Below are 18495 nucleotides of genomic sequence, written 5' to 3'. Positions count from 1 at the left end.
GGTGGTGGTGGTGGTGGTGGTGGTGCATTTAAAACTAAACCAAAAATCACCAGTTCTGGACGCGTCAAATATCATATCCGCTTAATGTGTCTACAACCTAATTACTTAAAACTACACTATTTAATTCATTCATATCATGTGCATATTGGTCATTATGCTCATACAACCGACATCAAAATTTATTTTCATTATTAGAATCATACATTTCATCAAGTAATACAGATACAAAGAGATTTTCTTTCTGAGAAGACCGTTAGTATTGGCTTGCAGGCAGGCAGGCAGGCAGGCATTTGAGGGTTATTATTTCGCCTGTTGATTGGGGGGAGGGTTGATGTGTTAGGGGGTTTTCGGTTAGATGTGGTGGTGGTGATTGGTGGTGGTGATTGGTGGTGATTGGTGGTGATTGGTGGTGGTGGTGGTGGTGGTGGTGGTAGTAGGTGGGAGTTGGGGGTGGGGGGGGGGGGGGGGGGGGGGGGGGGGAAGGGGAGGGGAGGGGAATGATGGTCTGTGGATTCCTTCTCCGTACCCTTTACATATAAGCAAAAATATGCCTTCTTGTGGGTATAGAAACATTAACACAAATTATATCAGTAACTGATATTGTAGCCTTTTAAACAGAAAAGATTTGTACATACAAATACTTTTTAATTATCATTTATTTGTGGAAATGGCATTTACGTCATTAAATTGATACCTCAGCATCAAGCTAGTGTCCTGCAGCAGTGGTCCAGTGGTAAAGTGTATATAAGTGATGCGTATTCTTGGAGTTGCGAGTTCAAACCCGGATTAAGCTATATATATATATATATATACAACATGTTTTGTTTTGGTTGTTTGTTTTTGTATAAAGCCTCACACAATATCTATATTAAGCGAGTTTGTTTTAAACATGACATACATATTAATTCATTTTACCAGGCCTTATTCCACACAACTCCGTGAATTTCCCGTGGAGCCAGCCATTCAAACAAAAACAAACGAAACAAAACAAAACAAAACAAAAAACATTATTGCCAACAGCATTTGGTGTTCCCAGGCGGTCACCCATCCAAGTACTAACCAAACCCAACGTTGCTTAACTTCGCTGATCGGACGAGAAGCGGTGTTCTCAACGTGGTATGGCCGTTGGCATGAGACTGCCTACACATTGTGGCTAATAACCAACTCTTTTAAGTCATCGCGGCAGGATACGGACCTGCTTGTGGTGTCTTAATGGTAATTGTATCCTAACATATTTTTGTCTCCTTGGCATGGATATTTAACATCGTTTATTCAGTCTTGGGTTTATGTTCTTTCGCCATTTACAGACATTTTACATCTACCTACTTCCTCAGCCTGCCCTGCCAATTTCTAATGAATTTGTGGATTTTCTTTTGTAATACAAACATGTGTGTGCTCATCTGCTCTTCAGTTTTTATGATATTTGTCTCATCTGTCCTGCTTTATGATACTTTTACAAAGAACATGAACAAATGCTTCTATTTTAGAGAAGATATGGGATCCAGGTTTCGGAGCCGTAAAACCAACCGTCGTGATTGGTGGACGAGTTGCCAGGTTGCAGCTTCTGTACCGTGCCGGCACATAAATAGGTTCGGCTCAAGCGGCGGCAGCATCATTCCCCCGTGACTGTCTGAGCGTCTCTCATCACCTTGGTTGGTTCATCATCATCATGGTAGAAGCAAAGCCTACCAAGAAGGCTGCGGCTGCTGCTGCTGTGGTGGCCACCACCAGGAAACCTCGCGTCCAGGTTGCTCACCCGAAAACTAGTCAAATGGTTCTAGCCGCGGTCGCAGCACTCAAAGACCGTAAGGGCTCGTCTCTACAAGCAATCAAGAAGTACGTTGTTGCCAACAACAAAGTCGAGGCTGCCAAGATCGCCATTTACATCCGAAGATTTCTCAAGAAAGCAGTGGCTGACGGCATTCTTGTTCAGACCAAGGGAAGTGGAGCTAGTGGATCATTCAAGCTGGCCGTTAGCAGAGAAGAGGGTCCGTTCTAACTCCCAAGAAAGCCCCACAACCAAGAAACCATCTACAAGCAGCAAAGAAGGCCGTGGTAATCTCCCAAGAAAGCCGCCACAAGCAACAAACCACCTACAGCCTTGAAAAAGAAGCAAGCAGCAGCAGCAGCAGCTTGTTCCTGTTGGGAACAAAAAAGCCCAAAATAAAGAGAGCTTCAAAAATCTCCCCAAACCACCCAAGGCAAAGAAAGCTGTCAAAAAACAACAACATAGGCAAAATAAACGACGACATGCAAGCAGCATGAATACACATGACAATTAAACATCCAGGCCTCCCCCCCTCATTGGAGGGGCCTCATATGATTCCAATAAAAGAGTATTAGTTGTTGTAGACAAATAAATCATTACTTTTGGGGTAGACTTTACTCTGTATATTATATACATATATATAGCTATATATATATATATATATACTATATATTATCTATATTATCTATATCTATATACTATAATATATATATATTACTGTAGGATAATATACATCTATATTATATATATATATATATATATATATATATATATATATATATATATATATATATATATAATATACATCTATATTATATATATATATTAATATACATATATATATATATATATATATATATATATATATATATATATATATATATATATATATATATATATATACATGGGTGAGGTGATATGGTACCAAAGTTTTGGGTAAGGTGATTGACATTTACACAAGATAAAACACGAACCAATGGGAATAAAAACATAAGAATGGAAGTAACTGCAGAAGGCCTATTGGCCCATAACACAAGCACTTCCTCTTGATGCTTCTATATTGGTTCAGAGTCTTGAAGCTATAATAATTAATATATATATATATATATATATATATATATATATATATATATATATATATATATATATATATATATATATATATATATTATAATATACACACAAAACTAAATAGTCTTGTTAGACAAATTGCCCCTATTAGAGGCAAGTTGACTAACAAGCCGAATGACTGGCAATTGTTTTGAATTTGAGTTAAATCTAACATAGAAATGTAATCAAACCTAACCTAACCTATGCTAACCCAAGCTAAGCTAACCTAACCTAACCTAAGCTAACCCAAGCTAAGCTAAGCTAACCTAACCTAAGCTAAGCTAACCTAACCTAACCCAGCAATTCATGATCTTAATATAATACTGTTAATTGGATAAACCAATTTGGAAAGAAATGTTCGAAAATAACAAAATTAACTGTGCTTGTTAGGAAAATTGGGCCTTGCATACTTGTCCCAATAGTGTGGTTCTCGCTTTTAGGTACGACATAAACGTATACCTAAGTTGAGAGAGAAAAAGATTCTCACTCAAACATGCATATCGATTGCCAGTCCTGAATTCTGGGTAGATATTCGTGTCCTCCCTTTTCATTTACCATCATTTGGATACTATCAAAACAGCTCTGAGAAGGATAAAATGAATAAAACGGGTAGCTCACTCATGTAAAAAGGAAGAGTTGGGAAAGATCTCTCTCTCTCTCTCTCCCCCTCACACCCCCCCCCCCCCCCCAATGATCCTGCTCTGCTAGTATATAACGTAACAAACCTTCCCCCCCCCCCCCCCCCAATCAGAGTCCCTTTAAGCATGCGAGGATAAAAAATAGATTTCATAAGACCCAATGTGCTAGCTGATATCAAAACAATTTATGTTATCGTCTATTAAGCCCTTCAGTAAAAAAGTATAGGGACCTAATTAGGTCCCGTTTTGAGGTGGTGGTGGGTGGAATCGATGGATTAGCCAAGCTCTTATCCGCCGAATCCGTAGAGGGTACGACCCTGGCGCTTCAGAGCGTACACCACGTCCATGGCAGTGACGGTCTTCCTCTTGGCGTGTTCCGTGTAGGTTACAGCATCACGGATGACGTTCTCGAGGAACACCTTCAGGACGCCACGGGTCTCTTCGTAGATGAGACCCGAAATACGCTTGACGCCGCCACGACGAGCTAAGCGACGAATAGCGGGCTTGGTGATGCCCTGGATGTTGTCACGTAGCACCTTACGATGACGCTTGGCGCCACCCTTTCCGAGTCCCTTGCCTCCCTTGCCGCGTCCAGTCATGGTGTTGTAGTTGTGTGAATCGAATTGACGAATGCCCGCACGATTTCCCGACTATATCCCATCAAGCGGACGTACTAGTAGCATTGCAACTCCTGCCTGCCCTTACTTTACGCTTGTGGTCGAATAGACACGGCTTTCTCACAACGCTTTCAAAACTGCAGTTGCCTACTCGTCTGTTTCACGTCCCTGTGAAATGACTTTTGCACAAATCCAAAAAATAGAGCAAAATCAGCGATAATAGTGATTGAGGTGAGCCGCCTGTTGGCTGCAGCCAGAGGAAGGAGGGGAGGGGCAACGGGGTGACGTAGGCGAGTCGAGCAGCCAATGGCGCTCGAGCAAGCGCCTCGAGACGGCGTATATAAGCAAAAATTTTTCGGCGCCGGCCATCACAAACCACAGTTGTTCACCATGGCTCGCACCAAGCAGACTGCTCGCAAGTCCACGGGAGGCAAGGCTCCTCGTAAGCAGCTGGCCACCAAGGCAGCACGCAAGTCTGCTCCTGCCACAGGGGGTGTGAAGAAGCCTCACCGTTACAGGCCCGGAACGGTCGCCCTGCGTGAGATCCGTCGTTACCAGAAGAGCACCGAGTTGCTCATCAGGAAACTTCCCTTCCAGCGTCTGGTGCGCGAGATTGCCCAGGACTTCAAGACCGATCTTCGCTTCCAGTCGTCTGCCGTCATGGCTTTACAGGAGGCATCCGAGGCTTACCTGGTCGGTCTCTTCGAGGACACTAACCTCTGTGCCATCCACGCCAAGCGTGTCACCATCATGCCAAAGGACATTCAGCTTGCTCGCCGTATCCGTGGAGAGCGTGCATAAGCTAAATCGACCACCCTAGTATACACCAAACTCGGCCCTTCTCAGGGCCAAAATATCCTTCTAAGGAGATTTCAGACATTCCTAGCATCAGTCATATGAATTAACCTTCATCTACACATATAATAAATAAATAAATAAATAAATAAACAAATACACTAATTTAGGTGTCATACATACACGTGATATCAATAAATCAAGTCATTTGTAGTACAACCTGTTCTCTTACAAACAAAACGCCGTCGCTTTTCGCTCTTATGCACTGTCAAGGATCACCCACCCCCCCACCCCCCCAAAATAAAAATTGTCATACTGTACTAGAAATAAAAGCAGCTTGTATAAGTGACATACTGTCCAGTCCTGTTTTATTCTGTTTTCGGTCCTCTGGCTTAATCTGTTAAGTTAGGAGATGACATTTTAAATTAACCGTTTTCTTGACATTTTCAAACCTAAGAGGGTGGCCTGCATAGTAATCCTAATGTGGAACATAACAATGAATCTCTAATCTCTAGAAAAAAGATACCGAGTGCTTATATGTGTTGAGAGAGAGAGAGAGAGAGAGAGAGAGAGAGAGAGAGAGAGAGAGAGAGAGAGAGAGAGAGAGAGAGAGAGAGAGAGAGAGAGAGAGAGAGAGAGAGAGAGACACAGACAGACAGACAGACAGACAGACAGACAGACAGACAAGACAGACAGACAGACAACGACAGACAGACAGACAGACAGACAGACAGACAGACAGAGACTGAGAGAGAGAAACACACACAGACAGTTTCATAAATATTCTCATTTTATAGCTATTTGCTTTCAGTGACAGAGGTTTTTGTTATAATAGTATTGGTGTCTAACACTCACAATCTCTTTAGAAATTAAAGTGTGGCTCCAATGGAGCCGAGTTTGTTGGTTTGAGGCCAAGCCACCACCACACAGGGCAGTAAGTAAGCCGTTTACTTGGAGGAGGTGTACTTGGTGACGGCCTTAGTGCCCTCAGAGACGGCGTGCTTGGCCAGTTCTCCGGGCAACAGGAGCCTTACAGCCGTCTGGATCTCCCGACTGGTAATGGTGGAACGCTTGTTGTAGTGGGCCAGGCGAGAAGCCTCGGCGGCGATGCGCTCGAAGATGTCGTTCACGAACGAGTTCATGATCGACATGGCTTTGGAAGAGATACCAGTGTCGGGGTGGACCTGCTTCAGCACTTTGTAGATGTAGATGCTGTAGCTCTCCTTCCTCCTGCGCTTCTTTTTCTTATCGCCCTTGGCAATGGCCTTCTGGGCCTTTCCGGCCTTCTTGGCAGCCTTTCCAGATGCCTTGGGTGGCATGATGATGCTCGTGCTGGCTGGCGTTGCGATACAATAATGAACTTTTGCGCGAGTCGAGCTTTCCTTTTATATCCCGCTCGCGACTCAGCTCAGAGCGGGTCGCGTGGCGGAGCGCGCTGATTGGTCAGTGGCGGACTCCCTTGATCCTGAGCGGGGTATATAACACGAAGCTCGATCTGCGGGCCGGCATTAAAACACCACAAACCCACAACAGCAGCAGCAATGTCAGGACGCGGCAAGGGAGGCAAAGTGAAGGGCAAGTCAAAGTCTCGCTCCAGCAGGGCCGGACTTCAGTTCCCCGTGGGCAGAATTCACCGTCTGCTGCGTAAGGGCAACTACGCCGAACGCGTCGGTGCTGGCGCTCCTGTCTACCTGGCAGCCGTCATGGAATACCTCGCTGCCGAAGTTCTCGAGCTCGCCGGTAACGCCGCACGTGACAACAAGAAGACCCGTATCATCCCACGTCACTTGCAGTTGGCCATCCGCAACGACGAAGAACTCAACAAACTTCTGTCTGGCGTAACCATTGCACAGGGAGGTGTTCTTCCAAACATTCAGGCAGTTCTTTTGCCAAAGAAGACAGAGAAGAAGTAAGCACTTCTGCCACCCACCGCGACAAATACCATAACCAGGCTCCATCCGGAGCCACACCACTTTAATAGAGAGATTCAAGTAGACAATCAACTTTCAAACATTAATAATAACATTTATATTGATTTCATTTGGAATGTGTACATAACAAAAACAACAAAACAAAATTATAGGGGATATTCAGCATCACTTGGAATATTAACCAATCATATAAATCCAATATATATTTTATATTTTACTTTAAGCGAGGAATTCATATTCTATCCATTTTTAATCATACAAATGAACAAAAGCAATTCTTCACTAGACGTAATGAATGAATAAATGATCAAGGTTTTAATGTGTTTCATGAATATATATATATATATATATATATATATATATATATATATATATATATATATATATATATATATATATATATATATATATTAATACTTGTGAACCAGAATATGTTTGAGCAGCAGCGATCGTGCCTGCCATTGGCCGAAGTGCAACAATTCAAATAATTTAAAGGGCCTGCTCGGGTATATAAGAGAGGCTGGGAGACTGGGGCCGGTGGTGGGTGATGGGTGATGAGTGATGGTGTGGTGTGGTGTGGTGTTGTTAAGAGTTGATTTACGGCCAGCCAGCCAGCCAGCCAGCCAGCCAGCTGCAGCCAAGGCAGGGCAGGGCAAGGCAAGGCAAGGCAAGGCAAGGCAAGGCAAGGCAAGGCAAGGCAAGGCAAGGCAAGGCAAGGCAAGGCAGGCAGGCAGGCAGGCAGGCAGCCAGGCAGCCAGGCAGCCAGACAGGCAGGCAGGCAGGCAGGCAGGCAGGCAGGCAGGCAGGCAGGCAGGCAGGCAGGCAGGCAGGCAGGCAGGCAGGCAGGCAGGCAGCAGCAGGCAGGCAGGCAGGCAGGCAGGCAGGCAGGCAGGCAGGCAGGCAGGCAGGCAGGCAGCCAGGCAGCCAGCCAGCCAGCCAGCCAGCCAGCCAGCCAGCCAGCCAGCCAGCCAGCCAGCCAGCCAGCCAGCCAGCCAGCCACTCCCACTTTGTATTTATATGCATTCAATTTATATTCAAACATTATATATGTTAAGGGCCTTGTTTTAGTGTTTATTTTAAAAATGACAAACATCGAGTCATTTTACCAGTCCTTTAGCGTTAACGGTGATGCATTTTAAAACTGAACATAAATCGCCTTTTCTGGATATATCAAATATCGAATCCGCTTAATGTGCCTACAATTCAATCATTCAAAAAATACATAATTTACATCAAGCCTTTTCATAGAACAGACAATAAGATTTGTACATGCAAAAAAAAAAAAAAATCCTTTAAGTTATCAATACAATGTGAGAAAACTTTACTTTTATAACTAAAGTTGCACAATTATACCAACTCTATGGTGGCTGGGTTGTAAGGTGTGTGGCTGGTGTTTTGGAAGTCGCGAGTTCAAACGACCCAATGGGAATAATACTTTTTTTTTTTTGCCATACAATCTTCCTAATACTATTATGTAGGTTTGTGTGTGTTTTTTTATTCATTCTTTGGTTTTATAGATGACATACATATTGACTCCTTTTACCGGTCCTTAATTAGGCTCTGGGGAAGCAATGGTGGTGGTGGTGGTGGTGGTGGTGGTGCATTTAAAACTAAACCAAAAATCACCAGTTCTGGACGCGTCAAATATCATATCCGCTTAATGTGTCTACAACCTAATTACTTAAAACTACACTATTTAATTCATTCATATCATGTGCATATTGGTCATTATGCTCATACAACCGACATCAAAATTTATTTTCATTATTAGAATCATACATTTCATCAAGTAATACAGATACAAAGAGATTTTCTTTCTGAGAAGACCGTTAGTATTGGCTTGCAGGCAGGCAGGCAGGCAGGCATTTGAGGGTTATTATTTCGCCTGTTGATTGGGGGGAGGGTTGATGTGTTAGGGGGTTTTCGGTTAGATGTGGTGGTGGTGATTGGTGGTGGTGATTGGTGGTGATTGGTGGTGATTGGTGGTGGTGGTGGTGGTGGTGGTGGTAGTAGGTGGGAGTTGGGGGTGGGGGGGGGGGGGGGGGGGAGGGAAGGGGAGGGGATGGTCTGTGGATTCCTTCTCCGTACCCTTTACATATAAGCAAAAATATGCCTTCTTGTGGGTATAGAAACATTAACACAAATTATATCAGTAACTGATATTGTAGCCTTTTAAACAGAAAAGATTTGTACATACAAATACTTTTTAATTATCATTTATTTGTGGAAATGGCATTTACGTCATTAAATTGATACCTCAGCATCAAGCTAGTGTCCTGCAGCAGTGGTCCAGTGGTAAAGTGTATATAAGTGATGCGTATTCTTGGAGTTGCGAGTTCAAACCCGGATTAAGCTAATATATATATATATATACAACATGTTTTGTTTTGGTTGTTTGTTTTTGTATAAAGCCTCACACAATATCTATATTAAGCGAGTTTGTTTTAAACATGACATACATATTAATTCATTTTACCAGGCCTTATTCCACACAACTCCGTGAATTTCCCGTGGAGCCAGCCATTCAAACAAAAACAAACGAAACAAAACAAAACAAAACAAAAAACATTATTGCCAACAGCATTTGGTGTTCCCAGGCGGTCACCCATCCAAGTACTAACCAAACCCAACGTTGCTTAACTTCGCTGATCGGACGAGAAGCGGTGTTCTCAACGTGGTATGGCCGTTGGCATGAGACTGCCTACACATTGTGGCTAATAACCAACTCTTTTAAGTCATCGCGGCAGGATACGGACCTGCTTGTGGTGTCTTAATGGTAATTGTATCCTAACATATTTTTGTCTCCTTGGCATGGATATTTAACATCGTTTATTCAGTCTTGGGTTTATGTTCTTTCGCCATTTACAGACATTTTACATCTACCTACTTCCTCAGCCTGCCCTGCCAATTTCTAATGAATTTGTGGATTTTCTTTTGTAATACAAACATGTGTGTGCTCATCTGCTCTTCAGTTTTTATGATATTTGTCTCATCTGTCCTGCTTTATGATACTTTTACAAAGAACATGAACAAATGCTTCTATTTTAGAGAAGATATGGGATCCAGGTTTCGGAGCCGTAAAACCAACCGTCGTGATTGGTGGACGAGTTGCCAGGTTGCAGCTTCTGTACCGTGCCGGCACATAAATAGGTTCGGCTCAAGCGGCGGCAGCATCATTCCCCCGTGACTGTCTGAGCGTCTCTCATCACCTTGGTTGGTTCATCATCATCATGGTAGAAGCAAAGCCTACCAAGAAGGCTGCGGCTGCTGCTGCTGTGGTGGCCACCACCAGGAAACCTCGCGTCCAGGTTGCTCACCCGAAAACTAGTCAAATGGTTCTAGCCGCGGTCGCAGCACTCAAAGACCGTAAGGGCTCGTCTCTACAAGCAATCAAGAAGTACGTTGTTGCCAACAACAAAGTCGAGGCTGCCAAGATCGCCATTTACATCCGAAGATTTCTCAAGAAAGCAGTGGCTGACGGCATTCTTGTTCAGACCAAGGGAAGTGGAGCTAGTGGATCATTCAAGCTGGCCGTAGCAGAGAAGAGGGCCGTTCTAACTCCCAAGAAAGCCACCACAACCAAGAAACCATCTACAGCAGCAAAGAAGGCCGTGGTAACTCCCAAGAAAGCCGCCACAAGCAACAAACCACCTACAGCCTTGAAAAAGAAGCAGCAGCAGCAGCAGCAGCTTGTTGTTGGGAACAAAAAGCCCAAAATAAAGAGAGCTTCAAAATCTCCCAAACCACCCAAGGCAAAGAAAGCTGTCAAAAAAACAACAAAGGCAAAATAAACGACGACATGCAAGCAGCATGAATACACATGACAATAAACATCCAGGCCTCCCCCCTCAGTGGAGGGGCCTCATATGATTCCAAAAAAGAGTTTAGTTTTGTAGACAAATAAATCATTACTTTTGGGGTAGATTTACTCTGTATATTATATTATATATATATATATATTATATATATATATATATATATATATATATATTATAATATATATATAATATAATATATATATATCTATATTATATATATATTATATATATATATATATATATATATATATATATATATATAATATACATCTATATATATATATATAATATACTATATATATATATATATATATATATATATATATATATATATATATATATATATATACATGGGTGAGGTGATATGGTACCAAAGTTTTGGGTAAGGTGATTGACATTTACACAAGATAAAACACGAACCAATGGGAATAAAAACATAAGAATGGAAGTAACTGCAGAAGGCCTATTGGCCCATAACACAAGCACTTCCTCTTGATGCTTCTATATTGGTTCAGAGTCTTGAAGCTATAATAATAATAATATATATATATATATATATATATATATATATATATATATATATATATATATATATATATATATATATATATATATATAATATATACACACAAAACTAAATAGTCTTGTTAGACAAATTGCCCCTATTAGAGGCAAGTTGACTAACAAGCCGAATGACTGGCAATTGTTTTGAATTTGAGTTAAATCTAACATAGAAATGTAATCAAACCTAACCTAACCTATGCTAACCCAAGCTAAGCTAACCTAACCTAACCTAAGCTAACCCAAGCTAAGCTAAGCTAACCTAACCTAAGCTAAGCTAACCTAACCTAACCCAGCAATTCATGATCTTAATATAATACTGTTAATTGGATAAACCAATTTGGAAAGAAATGTTCGAAAATAACAAAATTAACTGTGCTTGTTAGGAAAATTGGGCCTTGCATACTTGTCCCAATAGTGTGGTTCTCGCTTTTAGGTACGACATAAACGTATACCTAAGTTGAGAGAGAAAAAGATTCTCACTCAAACATGCATATCGATTGCCAGTCCTGAATTCTGGGTAGATATTCGTGTCCTCCCTTTTCATTTACCATCATTTGGATACTATCAAAACAGCTCTGAGAAGGATAAAATGAATAAAACGGGTAGCTCACTCATGTAAAAAGGAAGAGTTGGGAAAGATCTCTCTCTCTCTCTCTCCCCCTCACACCCCCCCCCCCCCCCCCAATGATCCTGCTCTGCTAGTATATAACGTAACAAACCTTCCCCCCCCCCCCCCCCAATCAGAGTCCCTTTAAGCATGCGAGGATAAAAAATAGATTTCATAAGACCCAATGTGCTAGCTGATATCAAAACAATTTATGTTATCGTCTATTAAGCCCTTCAGTAAAAAAGTATAGGGACCTAATTAGGTCCCGTTTTGAGGTGGTGGTGGGTGGAATCGATGGATTAGCCAAGCTCTTATCCGCCGAATCCGTAGAGGGTACGACCCTGGCGCTTCAGAGCGTACACCACGTCCATGGCAGTGACGGTCTTCCTCTTGGCGTGTTCCGTGTAGGTTACAGCATCACGGATGACGTTCTCGAGGAACACCTTCAGGACGCCACGGGTCTCTTCGTAGATGAGACCCGAAATACGCTTGACGCCGCCACGACGAGCTAAGCGACGAATAGCGGGCTTGGTGATGCCCTGGATGTTGTCACGTAGCACCTTACGATGACGCTTGGCGCCACCCTTTCCGAGTCCCTTGCCTCCCTTGCCGCGTCCAGTCATGGTGTTGTAGTTGTGTGAATCGAATTGACGAATGCCCGCACGATTTCCCGACTATATCCCATCAAGCGGACGTACTAGTAGCATTGCAACTCCTGCCTGCCCTTACTTTACGCTTGTGGTCGAATAGACACGGCTTTCTCACAACGCTTTCAAAACTGCAGTTGCCTACTCGTCTGTTTCACGTCCCTGTGAAATGACTTTTGCACAAATCCAAAAAATAGAGCAAAATCAGCGATAATAGTGATTGAGGTGAGCCGCCTGTTGGCTGCAGCCAGAGGAAGGAGGGGAGGGGCAACGGGGTGACGTAGGCGAGTCGAGCAGCCAATGGCGCTCGAGCAAGCGCCTCGAGACGGCGTATATAAGCAAAAATTTTTCGGCGCCGGCCATCACAAACCACAGTTGTTCACCATGGCTCGCACCAAGCAGACTGCTCGCAAGTCCACGGGAGGCAAGGCTCCTCGTAAGCAGCTGGCCACCAAGGCAGCACGCAAGTCTGCTCCTGCCACAGGGGGTGTGAAGAAGCCTCACCGTTACAGGCCCGGAACGGTCGCCCTGCGTGAGATCCGTCGTTACCAGAAGAGCACCGAGTTGCTCATCAGGAAACTTCCCTTCCAGCGTCTGGTGCGCGAGATTGCCCAGGACTTCAAGACCGATCTTCGCTTCCAGTCGTCTGCCGTCATGGCTTTACAGGAGGCATCCGAGGCTTACCTGGTCGGTCTCTTCGAGGACACTAACCTCTGTGCCATCCACGCCAAGCGTGTCACCATCATGCCAAAGGACATTCAGCTTGCTCGCCGTATCCGTGGAGAGCGTGCATAAGCTAAATCGACCACCCTAGTATACACCAAACTCGGCCCTTCTCAGGGCCAAAATATCCTTCTAAGGAGATTTCAGACATTCCTAGCATCAGTCATATGAATTAACCTTCATCTACACATATAATAAATAAATAAATAAATAAATAAACAAATACACTAATTTAGGTGTCATACATACACGTGATATCAATAAATCAAGTCATTTGTAGTACAACCTGTTCTCTTACAAACAAAACGCCGTCGCTTTTCGCTCTTATGCACTGTCAAGGATCACCCACCCCCCCCACCCCCCCAAAATAAAAATTGTCATACTGTACTAGAAATAAAAGCAGCTTGTATAAGTGACATACTGTCCAGTCCTGTTTTATTCTGTTTTCGGTCCTCTGGCTTAATCTGTTAAGTTAGGAGATGACATTTTAAATTAACCGTTTTCTTGACATTTTCAAACCTAAGAGGGTGGCCTGCATAGTAATCCTAATGTGGAACATAACAATGAATCTCTAATCTCTAGAAAAAAGATACCGAGTGCTTATATGTGTTGAGAGAGAGAGAGAGAGAGAGAGAGAGAGAGAGAGAGAGAGAGAGAGAGAGAGAGAGAGAGAGAGAGAGAGAGAGAGAGAGAGAGAGAGAGAGACACAGACAGACAGACAGACAGACAGACAGACAGACAGACAAGACAGACAGACAGACAGACAGACAGACAGACAGACAGACAGACAGACAGACAGAGACTGAGAGAGAGAAACACACACAGACAGTTTCATAAATATTCTCATTTTATAGCTATTTGCTTTCAGTGACAGAGGTTTTTGTTATAATAGTATTGGTGTCTAACACTCACAATCTCTTTAGAAATTAAAGTGTGGCTCCAATGGAGCCGAGTTTGTTGGTTTGAGGCCAAGCCACCACCACAGGGCAGTAAGTAAGCCGTTTACTTGGAGGAGGTGTACTTGGTGACGGCCTTAGTGCCCTCAGAGACGGCGTGCTTGGCCAGTTCTCCGGGCAACAGGAGCCTTACAGCCGTCTGGATCTCCCGACTGGTAATGGTGGAACGCTTGTTGTAGTGGGCCAGGCGAGAAGCCTCGGCGGCGATGCGCTCGAAGATGTCGTTCACGAACGAGTTCATGATCGACATGGCTTTGGAAGAGATACCAGTGTCGGGGTGGACCTGCTTCAGCACTTTGTAGATGTAGATGCTGTAGCTCTCCTTCCTCCTGCGCTTCTTTTTCTTATCGCCCTTGGCAATGGCCTTCTGGGCCTTTCCGGCCTTCTTGGCAGCCTTTCCAGATGCCTTGGGTGGCATGATGATGCTCGTGCTGGCTGGCGTTGCGATACAATAATGAACTTTTGCGCGAGTCGAGCTTTCCTTTTATATCCCGCTCGCGACTCAGCTCAGAGCGGGTCGCGTGGCGGAGCGCGCTGATTGGTCAGTGGCGGACTCCCTTGATCCTGAGCGGGGTATATAACACGAAGCTCGATCTGCGGGCCGGCATTAAAACACCACAAACCCACAACAGCAGCAGCAATGTCAGGACGCGGCAAGGGAGGCAAAGTGAAGGGCAAGTCAAAGTCTCGCTCCAGCAGGGCCGGACTTCAGTTCCCCGTGGGCAGAATTCACCGTCTGCTGCGTAAGGGCAACTACGCCGAACGCGTCGGTGCTGGCGCTCCTGTCTACCTGGCAGCCGTCATGGAATACCTCGCTGCCGAAGTTCTCGAGCTCGCCGGTAACGCCGCACGTGACAACAAGAAGACCCGTATCATCCCACGTCACTTGCAGTTGGCCATCCGCAACGACGAAGAACTCAACAAACTTCTGTCTGGCGTAACCATTGCACAGGGAGGTGTTCTTCCAAACATTCAGGCAGTTCTTTTGCCAAAGAAGACAGAGAAGAAGTAAGCACTTCTGCCACCCACCGCGACAAATACCATAACCAGGCTCCATCCGGAGCCACACACACTTTAATAGAGAGATTCAAGTAGACAATCAACTTTCAAACATTAATAATAACATTTATATTGATTTCATTTGGAATGTGTACATAACAAACAAACAAAACAAAATTATAGGGGATATTCAGCATCACTTGGAATATTAACCAATCATATAAATCCAATATATATTTTATATTTTACTTTAAGCGAGGAATTCATATTCTATCCATTTTTAATCATACAAATGAACAAAAGCAATTCTTCACTAGACGTAATGAATGAATAAATGATCAAGGTTTTAATGTGTTTCATGAATATATATATATATATATATATATATATATATATATATATATATATATATATATATATATATATATATATATATATATATATATATATTAATACTTGTGAACCAGAATATGTTTGAGCAGCAGCGATCGTGCCTGCCATTGGCCGAAGTGCAACAATTCAAATAATTTAAAGGGCCTGCTCGGGTATATAAGAGAGGCTGGGAGACTGGGGCCGGTGGTGGGTGATGGGTGATGAGTGATGGTGTGGTGTGGTGTGGTGTTGTTAAGAGTTGATTTACGGCCAGCCAGCCAGCCAGCCAGCCAGCCAGCTGCAGCCAAGGCAGGGCAGGGCAAGGCAAGGCAAGGCAAGGCAAGGCAAGGCAAGGCAAGGCAAGGCAAGGCAAGGCAAGGCAAGGCAGGCAGGCAGGCAGGCAGGCAGCCAGGCAGCCAGGCAGCCAGACAGGCAGGCAGGCAGGCAGGCAGGCAGGCAGGCAGGCAGGCAGGCAGGCAGGCAGGCAGGCAGGCAGGCAGGCAGGCAGGCAGGCAGCCAGGCAGGCAGGCAGGCAGGCAGGCAGGCAGGCAGGCAGGCAGGCAGGCAGGCAGCCAGGCAGCCAGCCAGCCAGCCAGCCAGCCAGCCAGCCAGCCAGCCAGCCAGCCAGCCAGCCAGCCAGCCAGCCAGCCAGCCAGCCAGCCACTCCCACTTTGTATTTATATGCATTCAATTTATATTCAAACATTATATATGTTAAGGGCCTTGTTTTAGTGTTTATTTTAAAAATGACAAACATCGAGTCATTTTACCAGTCCTTTAGCGTTAACGGTGATGCATTTTAAAACTGAACATAAATCGCCTTTTCTGGATATATCAAATATCGAATCCGCTTAATGTGCCTACAATTCAATCATTCAAAAAATACATAATTTACATCAAGCCTTTTCATAGAACAGACAATAAGATTTGTACATGCAAAAAAAAAAAAAAATCCTTTAAGTTATCAATACAATGTGAGAAAACTTTACTTTTATAACTAAAGTTGCACAATTATACCAACTCTATGGTGGCTGGGTTGTAAGGTGTGTGGCTGGTGTTTTGGAAGTCGCGAGTTCAAACGACCCAATGGGAATAATACTTTTTTTTTTTTGCCATACAATCTTCCTAATACTATTATGTAGGTTTGTGTGTGTTTTTTTATTCATTCTTTGGTTTTATAGATGACATACATATTGACTCCTTTTACCGGTCCTTAATTAGGCTCTGGGGAAGCAATGGTGGTGTGGTGGTGGTGGTGGTGGTGCATTTAAAACTAAACCAAAAATCACCAGTTCTGGACGCGTCAAATATCATATCCGCTTAATGTGTCTACAACCTAATTACTTAAAACTACACTATTTAATTCATTCATATCATGTGCATATTGGTCATTATGCTCATACAACCGACATCAAAATTTATTTTCATTATTAGAATCATACATTTCATCAAGTAATACAGATACAAAGAGATTTTCTTTCTGAGAAGACCGTTAGTATTGGCTTGCAGGCAGGCAGGCAGGCAGGCATTTGAGGGTTATTATTTCGCCTGTTGATTGGGGGGAGGGTTGATGTGTTAGGGGGTTTTCGGTTAGATGTGGTGGTGGTGATTGGTGGTGGTGATTGGTGGTGATTGGTGGTGATTGGTGGTGGTGGTGGTGGTGGTGGTGGTAGTAGGTGGGAGTTGGGGTGGGGGGGGGGGGGGGGGGGGGGGGGGGGGGGGAGGGAGGGGAATGATGGTCTGTGGATTCCTTCTCCGTACCCTTTACATATAAGCAAAAATATGCCTTCTTGTGGGTATAGAAACATTAACACAAATTATATCAGTAACTGATATTGTAGCCTTTTAAACAGAAAAGATTTGTACATACAAATACTTTTTAATTATCATTTATTTGTGGAAATGGCATTTACGTCATTAAATTGATACCTCAGCATCAAGCTAGTGTCCTGCAGCAGTGGTCCAGTGGTAAAGTGTATATAAGTGATGCGTATTCTTGGAGTTGCGAGTTCAAACCCGGATTAAGCTATATATATTATATATATACAACATGTTTTGTTTTGGTTGTTTGTTTTTGTATAAAGCCTCACACAATATCTATATTAAGCGAGTTTGTTTTAAACATGACATACATATTAATTCATTTTACCAGGCCTTATTCCACACAACTCCGTGAATTTCCCGTGGAGCCAGCCATTCAAACAAAAACAAACGAAACAAAACAAAACAAAACAAAAAACATTATTGCCAACAGCATTTGGTGTTCCCAGGCGGTCACCCATCCAAGTACTAACCAAACCCAACGTTGCTTAACTTCGCTGATCGGACGAGAAGCGGTGTTCTCAACGTGGTATGGCCGTTGGCATGAGACTGCCTACACATTGTGGCTAATAACCAACTCTTTTAAGTCATCGCGGCAGGATACGGACCTGCTTGTGGTGTCTTAATGGTAATTGTATCCTAACATATTTTTGTCTCCTTGGCATGGATATTTAACATCGTTTATTCAGTCTTGGGTTTATGTTCTTTCGCCATTTACAGACATTTTACATCTACCTACTTCCTCAGCCTGCCCTGCCAATTTCTAATGAATTTGTGGATTTTCTTTTGTAATACAAACATGTGTGTGCTCATCTGCTCTTCAGTTTTTATGATATTTGTCTCATCTGTCCTGCTTTATGATACTTTTACAAAGAACATGAACAAATGCTTCTATTTTAGAGAAGATATGGGATCCAGGTTTCGGAGCCGTAAAACCAACCGTCGTGATTGGTGGACGAGTTGCCAGGTTGCAGCTTCTGTACCGTGCCGGCACATAAATAGGTTCGGCTCAAGCGGCGGCAGCATCATTCCCCCGTGACTGTCTGAGCGTCTCTCATCACCTTGGTTGGTTCATCATCATCATGGTAGAAGCAAAGCCTACCAAGAAGGCTGCGGCTGCTGCTGCTGA

General features: G+C 43.5%; 3 non-coding genes across 3 annotated transcripts; all 3 read right to left on the bottom strand.

The window, feature by feature from the left end:
- Window positions 1–1011: 1011 nt before the first annotated feature.
- Window positions 1012–1130, bottom strand: LOC138362586 (5S ribosomal RNA). The gene has a single exon (XR_011227795.1). It is a non-coding gene; the product is annotated as a 5S ribosomal RNA (ribosomal RNA).
- Window positions 1131–9431: 8301 nt separating this feature from the next.
- LOC138362585 (5S ribosomal RNA) lies at window positions 9432–9550 on the bottom strand. Its single transcript, XR_011227794.1, has one exon. It is a non-coding gene; the product is annotated as a 5S ribosomal RNA (ribosomal RNA).
- An 8240-nt stretch (window positions 9551–17790) lies between these two features.
- On the bottom strand, window positions 17791–17909 carry LOC138362584 (5S ribosomal RNA). Its single transcript, XR_011227793.1, has one exon. It is a non-coding gene; the product is annotated as a 5S ribosomal RNA (ribosomal RNA).
- Window positions 17910–18495: the final 586 nt, after the last annotated feature.

This window comes from Procambarus clarkii, unplaced genomic scaffold (assembly GCF_040958095.1).
Source record: "Procambarus clarkii isolate CNS0578487 unplaced genomic scaffold, FALCON_Pclarkii_2.0 HiC_scaffold_2047, whole genome shotgun sequence".
NCBI classification, from domain to species: Eukaryota; Metazoa; Arthropoda; class Malacostraca; order Decapoda; family Cambaridae; genus Procambarus; species Procambarus clarkii.
Note: the sequence above shows the minus strand (reverse complement) of the source record. Positions and strands in the feature narration are given on the sequence as shown.